The sequence below is a fragment of the Microcebus murinus genome, chromosome 8 (assembly GCF_040939455.1).
Source record: "Microcebus murinus isolate Inina chromosome 8, M.murinus_Inina_mat1.0, whole genome shotgun sequence".
Lineage (NCBI taxonomy): Eukaryota > Metazoa > Chordata > Mammalia > Primates > Cheirogaleidae > Microcebus > Microcebus murinus.
This window is the reverse complement of record NC_134111.1, coordinates 23,618,970-23,631,643: the sequence shown is the minus strand read 5'-3', so window position 1 is coordinate 23,631,643 and position 12,674 is coordinate 23,618,970. Positions and strand designations below refer to the sequence as shown.

Genomic DNA, 12,674 nt, shown 5'->3' with positions numbered 1-12,674 from the left:
CTGCAATCACTTTTTTTTATACTTCAGCTTCATGAGTAAACACTGCTATGTTTAATAGCTACTGTTTTATACTGAAAATAATATTAAAATTTAGATTTAAAAGCATGTGAAGCCTATCATTAGTAATGCTTCTAATAGTAATTAGGAGTAAAAGGTACTGCAACTGAGGGTCATATTTTCAGTGGAATTCACCACTATCTATTTACAAACCTAATTCATTTTACTTGCATTTGCCTTTACAAGTTAATTGCACATTTTAGGTTGAGATTATATGTGGGTGCACATGTACATAATTAAGAAGGCCCTCTGAGAATTCTGCCTTAATCTTTAAACTGTTTACCTTTTTTAGTAATCTTCTCATATAGGAAAGAGAATCTGTAAATTGGTGATGCCAACAAGAGGGAGAATATTCAAATTGTGAAGCCTGTGTTAGAAAAGGACCTTGTGTTGAGAAACTGAACGGTCAATCTCATATCAAGAATAAGGCTAACATCAGTTCTCAGCTTTAGATTTCAATAAAAGAATTATCAGAAGAATCTTAAAACAACCTGCTCATTTCTTATTCTGGACTAATTAAATAAGAATCTCTAGGGGTGTGAACCAAGAATCAGTACTTTTAATGCTTTCCAAATGGTATGAAAATATACTCAAGTTTGAGAACCATAACTTAAGGCAGTCATTTTCAAGCTTGAGCATATATCAGAATCTTCTTGAGGGCTTATTAAAAGACAAATTGCTAGGGTTTCATTCCCAGAATCTCTGATCCAGTAGCTCTCAGGTGAGGCCCAAGAATTTACATTTTTAACAAATTCCCAGTTGATGCTGATCCTTTGTTACTAATCTAAGGACCACACTTTAAGGACCACTGATCTAACTAAGAGAGCAACAATGCATATTTGATTTTGTACTATGTGCATTTTATGACATAATTATGTTTATATATGCAAAACTAAATTAAGATGGAAGCAATTATCTATACAAATTTTCTTCCCATCTCCAAATTACAGCATTAAATATAATGGTATTTTAGGATTAAACCTAATAATGTTTCAAACAACATATTTTTTTCTTTTAGACAATTTATAGCCAAAAAGAGTATAGTTGTTCATTTTAAACTTTAGTTTAACAACTTTGGCTCATTGTTTCTACAAGTATCTCAACATAGCTTACATTTATTATGTTTTAATGAATATGCTCTAATGTAAGTTGTTAACCCTATTTAGTTGACAGGGTTAAACTTTGGAAATTACCTAACATTTATTACTAGATTGAAAGATAATTAAATGGGGTAAAAATAAAAATTCACTAAAATTTTCCAAGTTAATATTACTCCCTTTTATGGATGATGATCTTTTAAATTCATGAAGATAGTAGAATTGTGTTTCCTGCACTTATAATCTTACTTGTAAGTGTGCTTGTAATCTTACTCCACACAAGTAAGGAGCAAGAATATCAGAAAGAGGATTGGCAAGTGCAAGACACAAACATGAAAGAAAGAGAGCACATGCAAGAGTGTGCACTATCAAAAAAGGAATTGTTACCCAGTTAAATAGCATTAAATTGTATTTAAGATATTTTCATACTATGATGCTGACATCCTGGAATATTCTGACAGATTCCTTGGTGTATTCTTTATGTCACTTAAGTCCAAAACATAAGGGAGCTAAATATGTCAGTGGCAAGCCCAGACAAGGACAGAGACTTGTGTGTTCCCAGGCACCAGTTGGATTCTGACAAACAGACAAGTGAGAACAGGAGGATGCAGCTTCTTTCTTTTTCTTGAGGGCTGGAAGTCAGGGACGACTTCTCTCAAAAAGTGGCATTCAAGTGCCTATGCAGAACAAGAGGGCTCCTAGACAGAGGAAGGGGTGAGGTGACTTGCCCAGAAACATATAGCTAGTAAATGGGTAAAAGAGGTCTCCTGGTGCCCATTTTGCTATTTCCTTTTTTGATCTGTTAGTATCTTCCTGGAATTTCCAGAAAATAATTTGGATAGAATATGGATACAGCTAACCATAATAACGATCATATAGGACCATATTCTTCCTTTTAAAAAAAATTGAATGACTGCTATGTTCAAAGCTCTGGGTTGGATGTTTAATGACCCAGCATCTTTAGGATAGACCACCTCTCCTTTAGGCCAGTGGCCTCCCTGTCAAACAGGTTTGAAACTCTAGCATGGTCTCTGACTCCATTATTGTCTCATTCTTCCCTCTCTCCCACTATCATTATTCACTCACTATACATCTAGATTGTGGTAGCATCCTTTTAACTTGGCATCTGCCTCTAGGCTTGACACTGGGCACTAGGATTGTAATTTGGGGTTAATGTGGGGTAGAATCTTGACTAGGAATTTAAGACTATTTCCCAAATGGGATTGATTTCTTATTTTTTATTTGTTTATTTTTAAATAAAGTAAAAAGCATCTGGGATCGTATCACCCAGAAATAACCAAAACCAACCACTACCTGCAATCTGTGTATTTTAATATATTTCACATAATTTAAAATGTCATATTCATAATCTGAAATCTTTTGCACATATATTATGAATATTTTCATGAATATAAAATTTTTCTGTATCATTTTTATTGATGCATTATATGACATTATATGACATTATATCACTATTTCTTAATTTATTTAATCAATCTTTCATTGACATTTGTTTATATTGATACTATTTTTTTTATTGTTATAAACACTATTATAGCAATTTGCTAAATACATAGACCTTTGTGAATTTGTTGGAGTATTTTCATCAAATAAATTCTTATAAAGGAAATTGCTGGATAAAAAGGTGTTTAATTTTAAGACTTTTGGTGAATATTGTCAAATTGCCCTCTGGAAATTTTATGCCAGTTTATACTCCCCAAAGCAGCGCATAGTATACCTCCTCTTTCCCTACATGGTCATCTGGTTATTAATATTTCTTAACATCTTTGCCATACTGAAAGGTGGAAAATATATCCCATCATTGTATTAATATGTATTTCCTTGATTACTAATGCAGTTGAAATATTTTATATATTTTAGGCCATTTATATTTCATATTTTGTACCTACACTTTTATTGATTTATCTTCTTAATGATCTATATTAATTCTGTCATATACATTGTGACTATTTTCCCATTTGATATTTGTCTTTGTTTACTAATTATTGTAACAGAAATTAAAATTTTTGATTTCATCAAATATGTCACAGTTTGTATTTGCAACTTCTGATCTTAATTCTTTTCTTTGAAAAGCTTTTCTTATTCCAATATTTGTTATTTCTAACAAATATTCACTTATATTTTATTCAAGTACTTTCAAAGTTTTGCTCATTACATTGAGATCTGATTAATCTTAAATTTATTTTGCTATAAGGTGTATAATACATAATTCTGTGTGACTTCCAAAAAAAAGATATTTTCACCAAAATTACTAGAAAAACAGAGTTCCCGATTAAGTGCAATATATTTTTCTTTATTTTGTGAGGAATAAAACATGCTGCATAAGTATGTAACAAGTTTAATGAGAAGCATTAACCCAGTGAAGTATTGACATGAAATATGATTATTGTTCAGTACTGATTTTAACAGCTTTGCCATTCCTTAATAACATTTTGGCAAACACAATGACTGGTCACTTTTAGTTTCTGTAATTTGGTCAAATACATTTAAAAATGCCAGTATTACATCTTAGCCAAAGATTTCTCTTCCCCCAGGTTGTCTGGACTTAAGGTTCTAAGAACTTAGTATGGGGAGGAAAATGTGTCTTACTCATTCATTCTACTTCTCCTCTCTTCTGCTTTAGCTCTTCAGGCAGAGAGGAGAGACGTAGAAAATGAGTAACATCTTTTCAAGTAGGTCTAATGGAAATCTCCTGTCTGCTTCTTTATCATAACCTTCTGACACATGAGAAAGGCAACTTTCTCCAGAGGCTCTTGTGTGAGCTCTTCAGAGATGCTTGAGATCTCACTCCTCTTTAGAGTTCCCTGAACTTCCTCCATCTTCTTAGTCCTTCTCTCTTCCTCTTTTCACTTCTTCTGAGTTTCCTGCACATCCAGACTTAGATCTCTTTTATCCCCCATCCCTTATCAATTCCACCATAGGAGGTATAACTCATGACTTTAACCATAGGAGGTACATCTCATCGCCTTACATTGCTAGAATCCCCTCTTGGTGAACTGGCTGCCTTTTTGGTTGCACTACCGATGTAACAAAAAGTTTTGCTATCTTTTGCTTGGTTCACACTTTCTTTTGCTCTCCCAAATATTGTGAGCAGCATCTTTTCCTAATGACCCATTTCTTGGGCCTGACAACACTCTCCAGTTCTTTCTTCTTTTATAGATACAGGATAAAAGGGTCAATCAACTTCTTGAGAAACATCTGATTAGTTCTCTTTTCTCAGGCACCCACGAAATTTCATGAATGATTCTCACGAAATCTCTCATTCTCTTGAATATGCTGATCTGTCTCCAATGTTGACTTGTGGAATACTCTCCTATTATATGGACTAGTTCCATACATTAGTTGTTCTAAACATTGGAGTTCCATACATTAATGTTCCAAACATTAGTTGCTCTCTATAAAATGTGGGGGTACGTAATGTCTTCTTGTTATTAGTATTGGATCTAAGTGGTCCATGGCCATGGCAAAAGGAAGAATCCCATTATTACATGTATTTGTTCACTTAACTCACTGATTTTTCCTCTGTCTCTCTCCGTCTCCCTCTTCCATTCTTTCTTATCTCCTCTGAAAGTACATCAGCACATGCAATGCATGGAAATTTTGAAAGAGCAAGAAAAATTACCCCATTTTAGCTCTCAGATTTAAGTAAGGAAACTGAAGGACTGAAAGTTGTGTATCCAAAGTTGCAGAATGTGTTAGTAGATATGAGTAGGAGCTCAGTCTCATTCACTCTCAGGTGTTCATTTTCATAGAATCATAGTCATAGTCTGAAATGCTAATTCAATCCCTTAGCCAACCATCTAAACTAGGAAGTCATCTAAAAGTGGTCCCAGAGATGTTTACACAATCACTGTTAGAATATTTTCAGGAACAAAGAAATGTCCACTTCACAGGACAGCTAATTCTACTGTTAGGCAGCAATCAATCGTCAGAACATTCTTACTTTGTGGAGCCAGTATCTGACTTCCTAAATATTCTACCCACTGATACTTGCTTGTTCTGTCCTCAGAAGCTAAAAATAATGAATCAATAACTTTGTCCGCAGTATGGCTCTTAAGATAACTAAAGACACTATCATGTCCCTCTAACCCTTCTCCTTTTCAGGTTCAGCATACCACCTCCTTCAACTTTTCCTTACAGGAACATGATTATAGGGTCTTTCTCTAACAATTGCCCTATTATGAATTCACTTGGATTTTCAATAATCTTATTAAAATTAAGGACCTAACATGGAAAGTTGATGTTCAATGTGTTTAGGGTTTCAGATTTGAAAGATGACAAAGTTCTAGAAATATTGCACAATATGAATATATTTAATACTACTGAACTGTACACTGAAAATGGTTAAGATAGTAAATTTTATGTTATGTATATTTAACCACAATTTTAAAAGAGATATTAAAAAATTGATGGCCTGGAATTAAACAGAATATAGTATCTCTTATGTGGAATTTCTACAACAGATCATAGTGGGCTTATTACCTTCAGTTATTTAGCTTCTAGGCTTCTATTAAGGTAGTCTCAGATGGCAGTCTTATATTGCAAATGACATGGTAAGTTCCCAGCCAATTAAAATATCCAAACTTTTCTTAGAAACTAGGTTGCAATTTTGGGGTACTTCCAATGTTTACATTTCAACATTCTCTTGAGTTTTATTTTTATAGTTTCTGATTCTCCTTTATTCATGCATTCCAGAATATGTACACGGCTAAGGTTCTCTCTGCTCCTTACTGTCATTCATAGACCTCTATCCTCCAGCAACACTTATCTTCTCTGTAATTTTGCAGTTTAGGATCCATCATCCATTGCACTAATAATGTTTAATGTAAATCAAAGATTTAATGAGCATAACTTTTAAGGCTTTATCCAAATCATAGTAACAAAGGGATGAACCTTTTGGAAAGTGATAGAAAACATTCTTCTAGGAAAAACTGATCTAATAATTAGAACTCTGTGGATACAATTTTAAATTAACTACTCATCCCCTAAGTTTTCTATTATTTTACATGTTTGATACTTTCATTTGTCATGAGATTTCTCAAAAATTTTTCTGAATGTATAGGAGCACTCTGTTCAGGGCATTTTCATGATATAAACTCACTGGAAAATTGTATCAGCAAAAAAATTAAGTTTGGCATGATGTGTTTCTATTTCATTTGTAATCAAATAGTTTCTTTATAAATACTGACAAAATATAGTTTTAACAACTTTATCCTGGAATTATTGTCAGAGATTTACATGACCTTCACCCTCTATTGTTTCCAAATTATCACTCAATTTGGAATTCGGGACAAAATTTTTGCCTTTTCTCCGATTTTTATTTATCATTCCCATCGTCCATTAACTTCAAAGTCACTATCAATATTCTGAGATCAAAAATGTCTGCTGTTTTATTACTTGTTTCATAACTTGTCTCAATAGGAAGATGAACTCAATTTTAGCAATTAAGTGCTCTATTTTTCTCTTTTCTCTGATTTGGATTTTTAATTTCCTCTCTAAACTCTTTGTTCTTTACTCTCCAGTCTGACAATAATTATTTTTATTAAAAGGATGGAATCCAAAGATATTGAGAAGCTCTTTTTCCTGTACATTTACTCTTTGTAACCCAGGCTCTCCATTGCTTTGTTTTCTTTCTTGTTCCATAGGCTTATATTTAAACATTACTAATTTTGTTTATAAATGGTATGCCAGCTTCTGCAAAATTGTCTTCTTGTTATTCTTATAGGTCTGAGACATTATTGTCTAACTGTCTTTGGTTACAATTACCTTTTTTGTTATAATACTTAACTAGTAGGGCCCTGTCTACAGAAAAGTGGGTGATCCAGCAACCCCTAAGGAGGTATAAAAGCCATAGGCAGAAATGATTGAACACTACTTTTAGTTCCCTGGCCTAATTTAGAATTCCCCTAATTTCTTGCTCAAGAATGTAAATCACCTGTCGTGCTTGGTGCTGATGGATATTTCCATGCCTCTACCTCTCTGCCTCAAAGATTCCCATTCAGTCGGCCTTCCATGGAGTCCAGGGATCTGTATTTTGGGGAAAAGCACCTTATGTGATTCTTATACTAAAATATCAGAGAACTTAAACTCTGTGATTTCAACATTTTCTACCAGTTATAATATGTTGTGGTTATCACAACAAATTACCACAAACATGATGGCTTAAAACACCAACAACAGAGATTTATTCTTTCACAGTTCTGGAGGCAAGAAGTCCAAAATCAAGGTGTCAACAGCCCTTCCTATGAAGGCTCTGGGAGAAAAAATCTCGCCATTCTCAACTTCTGGTTGCTATTGGCTTTTCTTGGCTAGAGGCAACATTACTGCAATCTCTGGCTCTATTGTTACACACTTTCTTTCTCCTGTCTCTGTCAAATCTGCCTCTCCTGTCTCTTCTAAGGACACCGGTTATTGGATTAAAGGCCCACCCTTAATCCAGGATGATCTCATCTTGATATCCTTAACTTAATTACATCTGCAAAGCTCCTACTTATCTTTTTTTCAAGTTGTAGGTCAATTTTATTGCCACCAAAAATATCTAAAACAACTGTTTCAATAAACAAAACAATCAATTTAGAAGATGTATATACAAAATATTTTATAATTGTTACTTATATCCATAGATACTCTGAATCATGCTCACCAAAATATTCATAATGGTGAATTTCCACTGATTTTCACTTTCTTCTTTAGGGTTTTCTGTGTTATTTTGCTCATTTCCCATTTCCAGGTATTATTATTGTTATTATTGAGACAGGATCTTGCTCTATCCCCCAGGCTAGAGTGCAGTGGCATTATCATAGCTCACTGCAACCTCAAACTCCTGGGCTCAAGTGATCCTCCTGCCTCAGCCTCCCAAGTAGCTGGGATTGTAGGTGCATACCACCACATCTGGCTAATTTTTCTATTTTTTTGTTTTTTTTTTTGTAGAGAGGTAGTCTTACTCTTGCTCAGGCTAGTCTGGAACTCCTGGACTCAAGCAGTCCTCCCACCTGGGCCTCCCAAAGTGCTAGAATTATAGGCATGAGCCACCTTATCCAGCTGGTATTATTATTATTATTATTATTTTATTTCAGAATCCTATGTGAGTACAAATGTTTAGGTTACATACATTGCCTTTGCACTGCCCGAGTGAGAGCTACAAGTGTGTCCATCCCCCAGACAGTGCACATCACACCAATTAGATGTGAATATACTTCTTCCCTCCTTCCCCCACACCTGCCCAATACCTGATGAATGTTACTACCATATGTGCACATAAGTGTTGATCAATTAATACCAATTTGATGGTGAGTACATGTGGTACTTGTTTTTCCATTCTTATGATAATTCCCTTAGTAGAATGGGCTCCAGCTCCATCCAGAATAATCTAAGAGGGCTAGATCACCATTGTTTTTTGTGGCTGAGTAGTGCTCCATGGTATACATATACCACATTTTATTAATCCACTCATGAATTGATGGGCACTTGGGTTGTTTCCACATCTTTGCAATTGTGAATTGTGCTGCTATAAACATTTAAGTGCAGGTGTCTTTTTTATAGAATGTCTTTTTATTTTTTCCTTTGGGTAGATAGTGGTATTATTTTTTAAGTAGAAAAAGAATGAAGGTATTTTTACTTTGATAACTAAAACAAACAATAAAATCTTCAGTAGATTTGTGCCGAATTACAATGAAAAAGCAGAGCCACAAGAAGTATTTGGATATTTGCAAAGACCCTATTTCTAAATGAACTCATAGTCACAGGTACTGAGGTTTACAGCTGGATATATGTCTTTGATATATGTGATTCAACCCACTATACCTGGGGAACTTTATTATGCCTCATACCACTAAGTGAATTATCATGGAGGCTCAGGCATAGGTAGTTTTTAAAAACTGTGCAAATGATTGTAATATGCATCCAGGTTTGTGAAACACTTTCCTAAAGGCTACTATTGAGCCCCTGCCTCCTTGTTAGCTACTTTCCTAATCTCTCTATTACAACCCTCCAACTCTGTAGTTGTTCTTGCTTTTCCATCTTGTCTAAAGCTTTACTCTAGCAGAAGTATCTGTTTCTTCACTGAGCAGTAATAATTTTAACTGCCTTTATGGTATTCACAGAAATTTAGCCCTTTCAATTTTTATCAAGAGTATACATGAATTCTTTAGAGACTTCAGCAGCATTACTTTCCCCAGTGATAAAAAAGCACACATGCACACACATACATATATAAGCACATGCACAAACACATATCTATCTATCTATTGATCAGTCGATCTATCTATCTATCTATCTATCTATCTATCTATCTATCATCTATATCAGGGTCAAATGAGATAATTATGTAAAAATATAGATAGTGGATGACATATAGTGGTCATTCAATTAAAGTTTAGCTATAGATTTATCTTCTTTTTTGTTTTCTTCCTTCCAAATAATTTTGTATTCTCAAGTGGGAATATGAATATTATTTCAACTGGAGTTGGAGTCAGCTTAATTGAAATTATTTCAGAAAATAGCAACAGTTCTCAAAATCTTGTTTTTTTAATACTAAATTTATTGTTTTGAAATGTGTTAGATTGAAGTCCTATATTGATCAAGGAAACATCACTGGTATCATGCTGAGTTACCATTTTGAAATAAGCTATATGCACCTTTCCCCAAGATGTAACTTATGTGTCAGTAAATAATATCTGTCACTGTAATATTTTGTCATTGATGTCAAAATATTTCTTTAGAGCAGGTGTAGGGTCTAAGCCTACCTGTATACTTTGGTGCAGTATTTTTTAAAGAATCCAATTTACCTACAAGAATGGCTCTCCTACTTGGCTGAACAGTTTCATTCATGAGCTACAATTTGCTATATAGCTGTAGAGCATTTCTCACTCTGTTCTTTTCAATCCTTAGTAATACAACCACAGCTAACTACAAAAAAAAAAAAATTGTTCACATTCTAGGAGCACAGCCTTCTATAGTTTGGTATTCCATACAATAGACAAGATGTCCATATTTGAATCAGTGGTTGCTGCTGGTTGCTTTGATGAGATCTTTTCTAGAATGTGAGCAAACCTGAGGTGAGTGAAGTTGCACTCTACCCCCCAGGCTATAATGCCATAAAAGTTAATCAGAATAAATTTCTGTGAGTTATCTTGAGCCAGGCTCCTCTTTAGAGTTTCAACTATAATTTTTTATTTATCTGATCTCCTAATATTATTTTTATGATATTATTTTCTTAAAATATGTGTCCACATTAGACTCAGTCTAGTGTTTTTATCCACCGTTTTCTATATGTTAGGTCTCAGAGTCAAACAAGAAGGCAAAATTTTTAGTTTCAGAGTTTGGGGAGGGGTGTGCGCCACCTCAGTAAGTAGAAAATGCCACTTCTACGTCATGTGCTCATATGTGAATTTTCTAAATATTGCTGCACTTTTAAATGAATAGTTTATATATTTCTTTTGCTATGATATGTATACATTCTTTATTTTTATTTATTTATTTATTTATTTTTTGAGACAGAGTCTCGCTTTGTTGCCCAGGCTAGAGTGAGTGTCGTGGCGTCAGCCTAGCTCACAGCAACCTCAAACTCCTGAGCTCAAGCGATCCTCCTGCCTCAGCCTCCCGAGTAGCTGGGACTACAGGCATGCGCCACCATGCCTGGCTAATTTTTTCTATATATATTAGTTGGCCAATTAATTTCTTTCTATTTATAGTAGAGACGGGGTCTCGCTCTTGCTCAGCCTGGTTTTGAACTCCTGACCTTGAGCAATCCGCCCGCCTCGGCCTCCCAGAGAGCTAGGATTACAGGCGTGAGCTACCGTGCCCGGCCTGTATACATTCTTATATGTGGTACTGAGTCCTTGTATAGTGCTGAAATTCTAGGTTCAGTGTATGTCTGTACTTAGTCAATTTCTATTAACATTTTTTAAAATAATGATACATTTAGCTAAAGAAATCAGATAGTATATAAATGATTACAATAAAAAACTAGTAGTCATTCTACCTCACTCATTTTGCTATTTCCAGTGGCAAACATTTTTAAGTCTTAGCTAAATTTTCTAGTTATTATCTCCACTATTTTTAATAATATGTTTAAGGACTATTTCATGATTTCTTAAAATTTTACTTATCTGTTGACTTCCTCTTGACTAGAAAATATTGTAAGTTAAAGGTGTTCATGTTTTAAAACTTTTAAATTAAAAGTATAAGAAATATTCTATGCAACTTTATAGAAAATAATATATTATCATAATAATGTAAAAGCTAGTTACATCATGGTATAATTAAAAGCAATGACAAAACCATATTGAGAAAATGGTAAAAAAAAAGTGTGCAGTACGAAAAAGAAGTAAAATTTCTCATTTTTAATAAAGACAACCAAGTAATATGCAACTTAAAAAATTAGTAAAATATTGCTTATTAGTCAGCTATATAATATTTAGTAAATATTTCTTTAAAATATTTGCATATGAAAGAATATACATAAATTATTTGTAATTCTTTACTCTTCAAATAAAGGTGATATTAATTTTATTTAATTGTGCTGAGAGAAAAAGTCTGTATATTATTCCATCTTTGGAGCTACTGAGACTTGCTTGGTAGCCCGTGGAATTCCTTTCTCAGTATAAGAAAAATGTATATTTTTTAATTTGATAGCTGTAAATTTCTTTTGACAAATGGATAGATTGATGGATGGATGGATAGATGATATTATTCAAGCTTATTAATCTTAATCTTATGTATCCTTACTGGTATTTTGACTGCTTAAGGATAACTTAATAAAATGAAAGCTAATTTTCCTGAAATGTATTTCTTTTTTATATGTAAAATGGCATAATAAAAACTATCTTACAGTGTTGGCATGAGAATTGAATAGGAAACACATACCAAGAAAACACTACATGCAACGTTTGGGGAGTTTGTATCACTCTCCTCTTGGTTAGTTAGTAATACTACTCGCCTTCCTGTTGTTTAATTCCATTAATGGGTTAACATCAATGGAGATCTTACTCTATAAGATCATTTAAAATATTAGTTTATGTATCATATAGATTTGCATAAAAAATAATTTACAACTATGAATTTTGCTAAAAGTTTAAAATATGGTTTTTAATAGTGGCAATAGTAACAGATGTATATAATTTTATAAATAATCATATATTGGAATACAATAAAATATTTGGACCCCTGACTGATACATTCTGGCTTTCAGTGGTGAGAGCTCACAAATAAGGGCATGGTACTCTATTGCCAGAAATGTATCCTGGTAAACATGTGTAAGCCATCAGGCATGACTAGGTTTAGTACTTCTGCTTTACCCCTGGACATAACCCCTGTAATTCTAATGGGCCCTCTTTCGTTGAGTGTATGCTTCTTTTTCTATGTTCTGTCTATTTAGAGATTTTTATGTTTTCTGTGTCAGGAAACATTAAGAAAATGTGATAGTTCTACTGATGTCTGATGTTGTACACTTAATGACACTGTGATTTCTTGTTAGCCATAAAGGTCTGGCAGTGTGAA

The 12,674-nt window shown here is 33.7% G+C and overlaps 1 protein-coding gene across 2 annotated transcripts in view; it reads left to right on the top strand.

Annotated features, from left to right (window-relative positions):
• The window catches only part of LRP1B (LDL receptor related protein 1B), a 1,745,675-nt gene that overhangs the window by 1,087,231 nt on the left and 645,770 nt on the right, over positions 1 to 12,674 (top strand). The window lies entirely within an intron of this gene.